Source organism: Sapajus apella, unplaced genomic scaffold (genome assembly GCF_009761245.1).
Source record: "Sapajus apella isolate SASKATOON/1434 unplaced genomic scaffold, GSC_monkey_1.0 scaffold6, whole genome shotgun sequence".
NCBI lineage: Eukaryota > Metazoa > Chordata > Mammalia > Primates > Cebidae > Sapajus > Sapajus apella.
This window is the reverse complement of record NW_022436946.1, coordinates 13,287,784-13,301,622: the sequence shown is the minus strand read 5'-3', so window position 1 is coordinate 13,301,622 and position 13,839 is coordinate 13,287,784. Positions and strand designations below refer to the sequence as shown.

Here is a 13,839-nt window from a genome sequence, read left to right as displayed (position 1 = left end):
TGCCTTAGTCATGTTTTATGTATATCATAATATAGATATGGTTCTGCATTGACAATGCATCCACTCCATCTGCCTTTATTATCTAAGGGAACCTGGTTCGTTTATTTGATATTCTTATTCTGGCCCAGCCATTCAAGAGCTTGGCATTCAGGTTGACAATTTTCTGTCAGTCAAGAACCAAACACTCTAAATATCATCAAGTAAGCAACACAATCTTATTATGTAACACAGGCCAGAAAAATACTAAATTGAAATTATATTGTTGGCACATTTTAACTATCTAAAACAACCTAGATTTTTTCACAAGCTGAAAAGATTAATACAAAGGACTTCAAATTCCACTACTAGAAAAATAATATATTTTTAAAAAGGTTCTAAATCTCAGGCAATAACTCTACTTGTTTCCATAAGAGTCAATATAAAAAAGTTCTTCTTAATTAAAGAATCTTAATACCCCTCTTGGAAGAAAAATTTAATAATATTTTATCTATATTTATGAGATCTGAAAGGTTTTTAATAAAACCTTGAAGTTTATCTAGGTAATTTTCATTATGATACTGATTTCATTAAAAAAAATTAACTGGGGGGGTCTAATGCATAGTATACTATTGCATAAGATTTTTATTTTCGACACATTTTCACATCTTTTATAGCAGTAATAAACTGTTCTCAAGTGTACAGTTCAGTGAAATGATCTACATTATGAAGTCCTTAAAATACTCCCTTGGATTTTTTTACTTATTCATTACTTTTTCACTATATAATCCCGCACGTTGTAGGCTCCCAACAATTATTTATTAAATTGCTGAATTCAACTGGTAGACTGTAAAATCATAAAAGGCAGAAATTACACCTTTTTAACCTAATTTTATATAGACCTTAGAAAGAAATCTTGCAGATTTTAAGCAGCCAAAAAAAAAAAAAAAAAAATCTGCTGATGTGATGCCTGTAATCATGGTATTAATAATAATTTCAATGTTTTCAAATAGAAAACGTATTTCTGTGAGACAGGAGAACATAAGTTATAAGTGAATAGATTCTGGAGTCTGACAGACTTGTGTTCAAAATTGGACTCTGCCCCTCAGGAGCTATGTGACACTGTGACCACTGCTGACAATAGTCTCAGGGGCTCGGTTTCCCCAAACAAAAAAACTGATCAGCTGATGCTATCTGCCTCATAAAGTTGTTTTAAAGATTAAATAGACCAGGCACAGGGGCTTACGCCTGTAATACCAAGGCAGCACTTTGAGAGGCAGATGCGGGAGGATCACTTGATCTCAGGAGTTCGAGACCAGCCTAGGTAACATGGTGAGATGATGTCTCTACAAAAAATAAAAATAAGGCTGGGCATGGCAGTTCACACCTGTAATGCCAGCACTTTGGGAGGCCAAGGTGGGCAGATCACTGGAGGCTAGAATTCGAGACCAGCCTGGTCAACATGGCGAAACCCTTTCTCTACTAAAACTGCAAAAAATTAGCAGGGGATAGTAACCTGGGAGGCAGAGATTGCAGTAAGCCAAGATCACACCACTGCACTCCAGTCTGGAATCTGTCTCAAATAAATAAATAATAAAACATAAAAATAAAAACATAAAAAATGAGCCCAGTGTGCTGGTGCATGCCTGTAGTCCCAGATACTCGGGAGGCTGAGGCAGGAGGATCACCTGATCTTGGGAGATCAAGACTGCAGTGAGCCATGATCATGCAATTGCACTTTAGCCTGGGCAACAGAGTAAGACCCTGTCTCAAAAACAAAAAGAAAAAAACATTAAATAAAGTCACGCATATAGAGTGATTAGCACATACACCTAGCGCATAGTAATGCATGCTGTTTGTGTATGTCTTGCTTTAATTTATAAGACCAGAGTGTCATATAGGCAGCTGGTCAGTTTGTGTAATCTTACAGCAGTGTGCTAGCCCTCTAATATAAACCTTTTACTCCATAAAATAGGCTTATTTGGAGCAGTCTAAACTGAGGGTCCCATATTAACAATGATAATCTCCTAAAATAAGAAGGAAGTTGAGTTTCCAGACACTGTAGGCATCCCACTGGCATATTCCTGGCTTGGTTATGGCCATATGGCTTGTATCTCTTCTCACATCCAAAACCTAGGGGACTGACAGGCATCCTATTGTCAATTTGTACATGTTCCCTGACCTAAAATAACCATGACTAGGAACGCTGGTTAAAGCAAGGTATTCTGGGATCCTTTCAGGGCAAACAGTTTCAGGTGGCAAAGTAGCAGAGACAGCAATAGGTCCTTTAAGTCAGGTCAAGTTCAGAGCACTTGGAGAGACAGGCATAGAGCCTGCTGAGAATGACCAACCTTCTGCAGGGAAGAGTTGTCAAAGACTTGTGAGTAACCTTTCAGTGGAGGGCTGGGCTTAGTGCAGCACTCCCTCTGGGAATTACCTTATTTTAAAGGGGTGTGTACCTTTGATTGTCCTCCTAGCGAGCTGGCCATTTTACAATGCTGTCGGGGTAAATATTACCTTGTGCGAGCTGATAGTAAAGCAAGTATTTCTTGTCCACAGCAATACAAATGAATATGGTTTGGTAGAAATACAATTGATTTCCACCCTCCAGAATAGATGGCTCCAACATTTATACTTATAGGATTGCCTTACATAGTATCAGCTAATTTTGCATCTATTAGCAAGTTCATTTCACCATTCCTGATTTTATGTGTGTGCATCTAATATTTGCTCTTTGAACTCTCCTTTCAACCAGTTTCAATATCTTTCTGGTTTTTCTAATTAAATACTAAATTCGTTCAATATTTGGCATATGTTTATATTTGAAGAGAGTCATTATTTTAGATTTGTGTAACTTATAGCCTAGAACATTGTAACATGGTGCTTCCCATGAAGAATGCATTTTCCCAGAAATTGATGAGGTAGAAAGGAGCTTTTAGTTTTGCCCAGAATTATTTATTTTTCTAAAAAACAAAGAAGTAAAACAAGTATGTCAAAATGTTTAACTGCTATTAGCTATTTTATTTAGGTAGTATGCAGATGCATAAGTGTCTGTTAAAGTATTTTATATACTTTCTTTTTTACTAAAGTGTTTCATAAATTTTTTAATGTTTTTCCCATGCATACATGTTATAAACCTTTATACTCCTGAAGATGTAGGCCTTCTTCCACTTAGTTCTTCAATACGTCCTGATTCAGTAAGAGGCATATTATAGGCAATTAATAATAAATGCTTACAAAATTTAATTACTAGGAATATGCTATCACATTAAGGGAAAGTGCATCAGACTCCAGAGCCAGCGCGTCTCAGGGAAACAAGAAAAGAACTGTCCCCGGGCTGTGCCGTAAACCCAGCTCTCTGGATCATTTGAGAGAAATGTTGATTTTGGTCTATCGCTCTCCATGTAACCATCATGCCCAGAAAATAGCCCAAGACTTGCCTGAAAAGAGCCCAACTTACAGCTTAAGGCCAAGCAACTGGCAGTCACTATTGAGTTGGCTGCCTTGTTGACACAGACTGAAAAACCTAAGTCAGTTTTCTGATTAAGATGTCACTATAATCTGCTAGCAAGAGGCGATCAGAAAGATGTGTCACTACTCTGACTCTTCCTCACAATAATAATGGCCATCGTGGACCAAAATATGAGAACTGATCCTCTTAAACAGAACATGTACTTCAAAATGTTTTGAAATGTTTTTCACTGCAGGTGGAAATTGTAGAATAGCAAACAAAACACCTGTATCATTTGGAAGTTGGAAGACCTCCTATTCAACCACTTGATTTAATCTGGCCACTCATATAGCCTTTCCAAGTGTAAGATATAGTTCATTATACTGCCCAGCCTACTTCTTTTATAAGAAACAGGTTCTTTTTTTTTTTTTTTTTTTTGAGATGAAGTCTCACTCTGTTACCAGGCTAGAGAGCAGTGGTGCGATCTCGGCTCACTGCAACCTCCGCCTCCTGGGTTCAAGAGTATGAGAATCAAAGGAAGAGGGGTAGCATTGAACAACTGATTTATTTACATTATAATTCTGACCCAGCTGCATAAAATCGCCTAAACCTCAGAGTGATCAAATTATAAGCTGGGAAATATCTAGCAAGAGGCCAAAGCTATGGCCCCTGGACAGCAGCACTCCTGTCCTGGTCGCCCCAGCTTCAGGCTGCTATTTTCACAATTACCATATTAGAAAACTTGAGTGTGACACTAAGAGGTATTTGGAAGGGCTGGGCATGGTGGCACAGGCCAATAATCCTGGCACTTTGGGAGGCAGTGGCCAGTGAATTGCTTGAGCCCAGCAGTGCAAGACCATAGCCTGGGAAACAAGGTGAAACCCTGTCTCTACTGAAAAAAAAAAAAAATGTATTTGATATGTAATAGCCTTGGATGACTTTCTAAAAATAAGAAATAGGAGTAATTAGGCCAGGCACAGTGGCTCATGCCTGTAATTTCAACACTTTGGGAGGCTAAGGTGGGAAAATCCCTTGAGCCCAGGAGTTAGAGGTTGCAGTGAGCTATGATTGAGCCACTGCATTCCAGCCTGGGAGACAGAGTGAGACTGTGTCTCAAAAAAAAAAAAAAAGGAAAGAAAAGAAAAAGAAGTAATCAAAATTTTTTTTAAAGGAGAGAGAATTATCTGGTTTAGGCAAGGCTTGCTTTTACGTGGCTTGGGGTCAGTGGACAGATAACCTGATATTGATTGATGCTCACTAGGGCAGCTCTCCTCCATGTTTCTGTTTCTTAAGAGTTCACAGGTATAGGAGAGGCTTGAAAAGTACTGATATAACTGGTCTCAACCATTTTTATAGATTTCCTGTACAAAGGAATATAACTTACTTCCTGTATGAATCATATACCAAAGGCAATTGCTTTCCTCATCATTGATGAACTACTGTAACAGAAAACGTCTGCTTATAGTGGACTGTTTTCTGTTACCCTGTTTGACTTCTGTGGCATTTAAATTACACAGATCTGCTCTACTGTGATTAAAGAGGAGATGCTCTTAATATTTACAATTCTCTCTCCTGTCTCCCCTAAGAAAATTACCACAATGTAGCTTCAATTACATATCTTTTAGTTTTTCTGTTTTCCTTTGGAAAACCAAAAACACTACAAAATAAAATGTATATAAAATATAAGTGCTCAATTCTTTACATTTTTGGAACAATTAGACAAGATTTGGAAAATCAGCTTTGTCTCGTATCCTTCCTGCTTTTCCACTAAGCTGGCACGTACTTCGATCAGTGTCTCTAGTCAATACCTCTGGCCAAAGAGAAAAACTAACACACTAAAACAACTAGGCTAGGCGCAGTGGCCCATGCCTGTAATCCCGGCACCTTGGGAGGTTGAGGCAGGAGGATCACTCAAGTCCAGGAGTTCAACACCAGCTTGGGCAACATGGTAAAACCCCATCTCTATGCAAAAATATAAAAATTTGTCAGGTTTGGTTGTACTCAAAGTAGGAGGATCGCTTGAGCCCAGATAAAGTGGAGGTTGCAGTTGGAGCCGAAATCATGCCAATGCACTCCAGCCTGGGTGGCAGAGGGAGACTGTCTTTAAAAAATAAATAAATAAATAACTACAAGAACCAATATATTAGAGTCGCCAATGAATTTTTAATTTGTCCTTTTGCCTTGATTTCCTTTACTTCCCTTTTATGCCACTAATAACATTTTCAAGTTTAATTTTACTTCCTGAAAATAAGGGTATCTTTCTTATATCTAGCCAATTTCCCCACCTACCTATATCCAAATTACAGGAAGATGAAGCTGTCTTCAAGGTTTTACAGGAAGATGAAGCTGTCTTCAAGGTATGCCTTTCAAGCTGTGGGTTCCCAATTTCTTCTGATAACCACGGAGCTGTGGGTTCCTGCAGCACTGCCCACCCTCACCACATTCTTCACATTCATCTTGCCCCAGGTGGAGTGGAGGAAATGCTAGCATGTTCAACAGCCACAGTGAGGGTCCCATGGCTGATGAAAAGGGGAACATGTGATAAAAGGCCCGGAATGGCCTCCTGGGAGGGGCCATCATTGCACAGCGTACTGTCAGCCCTGGAGTCAGCAGCCAACAGCATATTTTCCTGTGGTATTTTCTCTACTTTCCTGGCTTGGGATGGTGTTTGAAGGGACCACTTGGAGGAACTATTTCGAAAATAGGCACAGTTGGTGCCTCATGCTGGAGAGACTTGCACATTTACTTAACTTTGTGCTTGTCCATCTCCCACTGCTCCCCAAAGAAGGTGTGAACCACTTTTATCCTGTAAACCAGAAACAGGAACTGAATGGCCCTCTAATCAGACGTCTGAAACAGGAAGCAGGTCACAGTTCTTATAGCCACCAGAGGGGAACTGCCCTGTAAACAGAGAACTCCCAGAAGGCTGGCTCCAGCTAAGGCCACTGGTGAGACAAGCCTGTGTCCTGCGCTTATATAACACATAGGCTTCACCTAGAGATGGAGCCAGCGTGAACTACCAACTGATAAATGTCTCAAGTAGACAAAAGGTGACCAACTTAAGGAAGGAAACGGGATCCCAGCAGCCTAAGAAGCAGGGCCAGTCATGACAACATGCAGTTGATTATGTGGGGTAAGAAATCGGTCCTCTAAAAACTAATCTATTTGTGCTCTGGAGTTTTCTTTTTGATTTTGCTTTTTTCCATCCAATTTTCTATTTAAGCTCTTTTTTAAAAATTATAGTTTTGCCTTAATTGACCCATTATCCAAGAAAGCAAGAAGCAGCACAGCGCTGTCAGTTCGTGTGGGGTGGGTGGCAGCTGCCGCAATGGTGTGCCAGGGAACGTGAAAAGCTCAGAGAAAAACCATGTGTTGGACCCCACTAGGATGTTTTAAAATCCCTTCCTAACCGGAGTTTTCCCTTATGAGCTTATGTACCTTTGTTCTTTTGATAATTTTACTAAGGCTCATTTTGCACATGACGCAGTGGCTGAAAGGTGGGAAGGGGCTGCAGGGCGGTTCCAATCAGAGGCTCTCAAACACAACTCTGTTGACTGGTGTGATAAAGTTTTCACTCGTCCATGGAGAAATGGGAAAAATAAATAATGTCATGAGTTTTTCCGTCCATTTCCATATGCAAAGATCTGTCCTTTATTCTAAGGTTACATCCCCTCCTAATTTTTTTTAACATAAAACTTCTTTTTAGGAAATCATGGCAATAGGTAGCTGATTGTTGATTTTCCTCTCTCTCTCTCTCTGTCTCTCGATTTTCCTCACTCTCTCTCTCTACTTATAATACCCTTACTTGGAAAAATTTAAATGTTGGCAAACACATGTCATCCTCCAATTTTTTTTAACTGGTTCATGGGAAATATTATTTAGGAAATACAGACTTTATCCTTTCCTTCAAAATATATGAGATGATATACTTGGAAAGTATATTGAAAGTAGAAATGCAGAAATGGGCTGGAAAATTTTCAAGAACTTCTCCATCTGGGATAGATGGGATACAAGGTTATGTTCTGTTTTGTTTTATTATTGTTTTACCAAATAAGAGTAGAAGTCCTAAGAAGCTTTCTTGGACACAAGTTAGAGCCAAAGCCCAGCAAGTTCAGATGCCTCTCCAGCAAGATGGCATATTAACACATAGGCGACTTTCGTCATAAGCTCAGGTGAAGTGGGAATATACTACAGATGAAAATAGAAAAGCTAAGTTCTTATAATTTCGACTAGCATGTGCTTCCTTCCTGTTACTTACGATTGCTACAGGGTGAAAGGCTGAGTAAGAGATTGCAATCTGCAGTGAGCCAAGCTAAAAGGCCCGGGCGGATGTGAAGGCTGGTGGCAAGGAAATGGGAAGCCGGCAGCCCATCTACCCTGTGTCCACTGAGGGAGTGAGGTGGCCTTGAGCACAGCAGCATTCCTGGGTCTTACCTCGGCAGGAAGTTGAAGGGGAAGAAGCCTGAAGGAGGTGAAAGTGTTCTTAAATCTCCTGCAGGCACTGCCTCCTCCTTCACACAGCATCCCTCATCTCCCTATAGCCACCTGGTCTTCCCTTTGTCCCCTATCTCACCACAGTGCCACCAACGCCACCACTCCAAGTTGATGCTTCTCCTATATCTGGCCAAGATGCTACCCAATGCTGGATGAAAGCAAGTCCCTGGTTTAATATAGGAAAAGTTTTAGGTTTCAGAAACAGAATTTTTCCAAATGTTTAAAATGGTGAATGGTTCCATGCACTGTGTTAACCAGGCTTCTTATAGACTAGTCCCAGAATCTGACCACCATGTGCAATACTGTTTCTAAGAAAAGTGTGCTCCAAGCAAGAGCCTTCAAATATTTAACCTGAGTGAATGAATATAACCTCTTCAAGGTTCAATGTTTTCATAAGCAAAATGAGAGAATAACAGAATTGATGTCCACTAAAAAAAGAAAAAAATTAGGTCTGGGTGCAGTGGCTCACGCCTGTAATCCCAGTACTTTGGGAGGCTGAGGTGGGTGGATCACCTGAGGTCAGGAGTTCGAGACCAGTCTGGCCAACAGGGTGAAACCCCGTCTCTACTAATAATACAAAAAAAAATTAGCTGGACATGGTGGCACACCACCGTAATCCCAGCCATTCAGGAGGCTGAGGCAGGAGAATCACTTGAACCCGGGAAGCAGAGGCTGCAGTGAGCTGAGACTGAGCCACTGCACTGTAGCCTGGACAAAAAGAGTGACATTCTGTCTCAAAAAAAATTTTTTTGGGGGAGAGCTTCCCAGTTGGGATCTGTCCACCTACACAGGGCAACACGATAGTACTGACATCTCTTAACTTTTACAGAATTTTCTGCCTATAATGCAGAGGGCTAAGAAGAGGTATTGTCAGCTTGGCTTTGCTGTCTCTGAGTGACAGTCTCTTGTATACATAAATAAGATGAATTTTCATAAAAGCATTAAGAGAGCATTAGTTTCATCTCAGAAAGAAAATGAAAAAGCAAATAACAAGTGTAGTCAAAAAAGAAATCAAAATATAGTTAAATAGAAATCAGATTGAGAAAAATCAGTGAAAACCTTTAACTGCAACCTCTTCTTTAAAAAGGCACTGGTACATAAAGATCAGGAAAGTATTTTAAAAACGTTACCAAACTTTAAGTTTCGTTTGTTTGTTTGTTTTTGTTTTTGAAACAGGGTCTCATTCTGTCACCCACGCTGGACTACAGTGGCATGATCGCAGCTCACTGTAGCCTCAACCTCCCAGGCTCCAGGGATCCTCCAACCTCAGCCTCCTGGGTAGCTGAGACTAAGTTCTTACTCACTGCATTAGACAGAGCTATTCAAACATCATTGCTTCCCATGGAAAATGCTGAGATGTTCATTAGGCTGTCCTGTTTACCCTGCCATTTCACTTCAGGTGTCACATCCTTTAAGATACTACCCCTTGCCAGGTGTGGTGGCTCACGCCTGTAATCCCAACTCTTAGGGAGGCAGAGGCAGGAGGATAGCTTGAGCCCAGGAAATTGAGACCTGCCTGGGCAATATAGCGAGACCCCGTTTTCCACAAAAAGGAAAAAAGCAAACAAACAAAACACAACTGTAAGAAGCTACCCTTGAACCCATCCCACCCTCAGTCTGATTTTTGAAGCTGCTTCCTGAGAGCCCAGGGCATCCTGGCACAGAGGTACTGCTATGGCAAAGACATTGAGTCTGCCCTCCCCACCAACTCAGAGCTCCTCAGGGGCAGGAATATGATATATACAAGCAGTTCATTTCATCTCTACAAACTGAAATGATTCGTTTGTCTTAATAATGTTGTCATTTTAAAGTACAGAATTTGAGAACTAGATGGAATCTCAGATGCCAATTATTCCAACACTCCACTCTTTTCTGAGACTTTAAATGAATTGCTCCAAGTTATAAAAGAATCAGGACCCAAAGCCAAACCTTGAAAATGCTACTCCAGTGCTTTGTGTCTGCATCCCATGCTGCCTTGCCTTCGTAAATTCACAGGATTAAATAAGGGAATCCTAAAAATTGTGTTCAATTCCCCCTTCACTTCTACCCCGATCAATTTTACGGGCAAAGAAACACCATTGGAGGCAATGAAGGGCTGTTCTCACAATTACATGGTTCACAGCAGAGCTGGGATGAAAACTCAGATCTAATATGCAGGACAGTGTTCCTCCCACAACTTCATAAAAAATCAACTTTCGAGTACAGGTCGTGGGTGTAGAGCAAAGGTCCGCATGGCACAGGGACCAAATCCTGCGGGCCACCTGTTGTTGAGTATGGTTTGCAAGCTAAGAATGTTTTTTACATTTTAAAATGGTTATAAAACAAGAAAGAATACTTTGTGAAGTATATGAAGTTCAAATTTCAGCGTCCGTGAATAAAGTTTGGTTGGAACATAGTCACGATCATTTGTTTAGGTCCTGAGTAACAAGGGCAGAGCTGAGAAGTTGTGAAAGAGACCTCAAGAAATAAGGCCACACATCTAATACCAACTGATCTTTGACAAAGTCAACAAAAATAAGCAATGGGGAAAGGACTCCCTGTTCAATAAGGAGTGCTGGCTAACGATATGCAGAATAAAATCGGACCCCTATTTATTACCATATACAAAAATTCACTCAAGATGGATTACGATTTAGATGTAAGACCACAAACCATAAGAATCCTAGAAGAAAACCTAGGAAAATACCTTTCTACATCAGCCTTGGGAAAGAATTTATTACTAAGTCCTCAAAAGCAATTGCAACGAAAACAAAAATGACAAATGGGACCTAATTAAACTAAAGAGCTTCTGCACAATAGACGCTATCAAGAGAGTAAACAGACAACCCTCAGGATGGGAGAAAATATTCACAAACTATGCATTTAAGAAAGGTCTACAAACCAACAGCAAAAAGAGCAACCCCATTAAAAAATAGGTAAAAGATATGAACAGACACTTCTCAGAAGTAGACATACAAGCAGCCAACAGACATGAAAAAATGCTCATCACTAATCGTCAGAAAAATGCAAATGAAAACCACAATGAGATAATATCTCATACCAGTCAGAATGGCTTTTGTTAAAAAGTCAAAAAATAACAGATGTTGGTGAGGCTGCAGAGAAAAGGGAATACTTATACACTGTTGGCGAGAATGTAAATTAGTCCAGCCACCATAGAAAGCAATTTGGAGATTTCTCAAAGACCAAAGAGCTGAACTACCATTCGACCCAGCAATCCCATTACTAGGTATATACCCAAAGGAAAATAAATCGTTCTGCCAAAAAGACACCAAAACCAGATACTGCATGTTCTCACTTGTAAGTGGGAGCTAAACATTAGGTAGATGTAAACTTAAAGATAGGAACAACAGACGGGAAAGACTACCAGCAGGAGAAAAGAGAGGGGGCTGAAAAACCACCTATGGGTACAATGCTCGCCACCTGGGTGACGGGTTCATTCATACCCAAACCCTAAGCATCACACAATGTATCTCTGTAATAAACCTGCACAAATACTCTCTGATTCTGAAATAAAGGTTTTTTTAAAATTGCAAAGTCTAAAATATTTAGTATCTAGACCTCCACAGAAGTTTGTCAACCCCTGATGGAGGAAGAACAAGCCGTCTTAGAAGTCAGAAGAAAATCAGTTCTACTACCATCAAACTCCACAGCCCTTAGTTTAGAAAAAAAAAGGGAGGCTGGGTGCAGGGTTCATCCCTGTAATCCCACTTTGGGAGGCCAAGGCAGGTGGATTGCTTGAGGCCAGAAGTTTGAGACCAGTCTGGGCAATATAGCAAGACCTCATCTCTACAAAAAAATAAAGTAAAATAAAAATAGCCCAGTGTGGTGGCTCATGCCTGTAATCCTAGCTACTTGGGAGGCTGAGGCAGGAGAATCACCAGAGCCCAGATGTTCCAGGCTGCAGTGAACTATGATCATGTCACTGCACTCTAAACTGGGCAACAGAGTGAGACCCTGTCCCTAAATAAAATAAGATAAAAACAGAGAGTTTGGATGAAACTGATGCACCACCTTCATTCTCTCACATTTTCATGTTTTCGTGCTAAATAAGAGGGCACTCATCCTCAGAGTTCATGCCACCCAGATGGGCAGAGGGTTAAACTGAGGCCTGTCTAGTTTGAAAGAAGCAGTAGGAAGAGACAGAGCTGGCCCAGGAACAAGAGGCTTCCCAGAGCATGCCCTCTCCACTATTCCATATGTACCTAAATGCCTGGTAAGATCTTTGCCAGCTCACTCACCTGATTCCAAGATAGTAAGCTTTCCTTGATTCTGAGAGTAACTCAGCCCACCTAAATGGAGGAAGCAAGGGCCAAGCATGACTTTTTTTTTTTTTTTTTTTGACAAGAGTTTCACTCTGTTACCCAATCTGGAGTGCAGTGGGACAATCTCGGCTCACTGCAACCTCTGATTCCCAGGTTCAAGAGATTCTCCTGCCTCAGCATCCCAAGTAGCCGGGACTACAGGCATGTGTCACCACACCGGGCTAGTTTTTGTCTTTTAAGTAGAGACGGGGTTTCACCATGTCGGCCAGGCTGGTCTTGAACTCCTGACCTCAGGAGATCCATTTGCCTAGGTCTCCCAAAGTGCTGAGATACATGCGTGAGCCACTGTACTGGGCCCAAGCATGACCTTTTAGGGTCAGCCACCTGAAGTAGAATCCTGCACTGGCCCCTTACTCCCTATGAATCCCAGGGCCAGTTAGGGCTTGCTGGGTTTTCCCACCTAAGAAGGTAAGTACTTCCTTCACAGGCTTGGTTGGAGGATTCAATGAAATATACTCAAACTGTCAGCTCCCTTGTAATCATTCTCTCTCCCTTTCCCAGAGGCAGTGTTTGGAGAGTAACAGAAAGTAAGCCTTGTTAGGAAAGTTTCTTTCAAATTAACTTAAAGAATTTTTTTCTAGAGCCCTAGAAAAAACACCCAATCAGTGCAATAAAAATAGGCTCAAGTGTTCAGTTGGGTATTTTCCTCCCATATCTTAGTTCTTTGAAGCTTCTTCCAAATTATAATCCAAAAATAAGAGTGCTATAATTTTTAGAAAAGTTATGTTGATGTAACTTTTATAGCAAGCTACCCAAAGAATCAAGCTATAATATATTATATCCATGCTCAGTTACGAAGACCAAAACTATTTAAAAAATACCAGAACCAGAAAGTCCTAGTTTATTTAGTCTGGCTTCTTTAACATCAAGTTCTTGTTGTTCTTAAAATATTCAGCTTTGGCTGAATTCCAAGACTGACATAAGCCTACTTCAGGTGCTTGGAAGAGGCTGAAGAGAATCAGAACTGAAAACAAAATTGGAAAATAAAGCCTTTTATGTGATCACAAATGCAAGAAGTGTATTGTTTTGAAACCAATGAACCAGGTTTTTACCCACAAATGTAAACATAAACGTATATATTCTCAACACAGGATATACAGGGGGCTAAAGGTTAATTTCCATAACATGGTATTAGTCCTAACATTTGCTAACAGGCAGTTAATTGCTTCAGTTACTAGAACTGCCTTAGCATTTTCTGAAATCTGAGATAGGTTGAAAAGATACATTTCTTCCATAGATTATGCTAGCAATCACTTTAATGGCCAAACTAATGTTGCTATTAGGATAGCATATGGTTGTTTTAGACAATGTTAGATAATAAACTTTCTAGCCCACCATGGTATATGGGGTAATTTTAAAAAAGACCCTGGTTCTCTCACCAAAATCCTTACAAAGATACCACACAAGTTCAGTGTAAGTTGTGATGTTATTACCTTTGGAAGCACTGTAATTACCTGAAAGTCCGGGTTAGTGAGAGATGAGAAATTCAAGCTACTAAAACTTATAGAAGGTAAGATGAGTTGGGAAGATCGCAACATGGCATGCAAATTAATATAGTTACACTCTGCGTGCAGCTGGCTGTGTGGCATGTCATCG

General features: G+C 40.4%; 1 protein-coding gene and 1 long non-coding RNA gene across 3 annotated transcripts in view; one reads left to right on the top strand and one right to left on the bottom strand.

Annotated features, from left to right (window-relative positions):
* Positions 1-13,839, bottom strand: part of MAP3K5 (mitogen-activated protein kinase kinase kinase 5) — a 235,541-nt gene that overhangs the window by 219,956 nt on the left and 1,746 nt on the right. The window lies entirely within an intron of this gene.
* LOC116549240 lies at positions 5,624-8,294 on the top strand. Its single transcript, XR_004267764.1, has 2 exons — positions 5,624-5,754; positions 5,785-8,294. It is a non-coding gene; the product is annotated as an uncharacterized LOC116549240 (long non-coding RNA).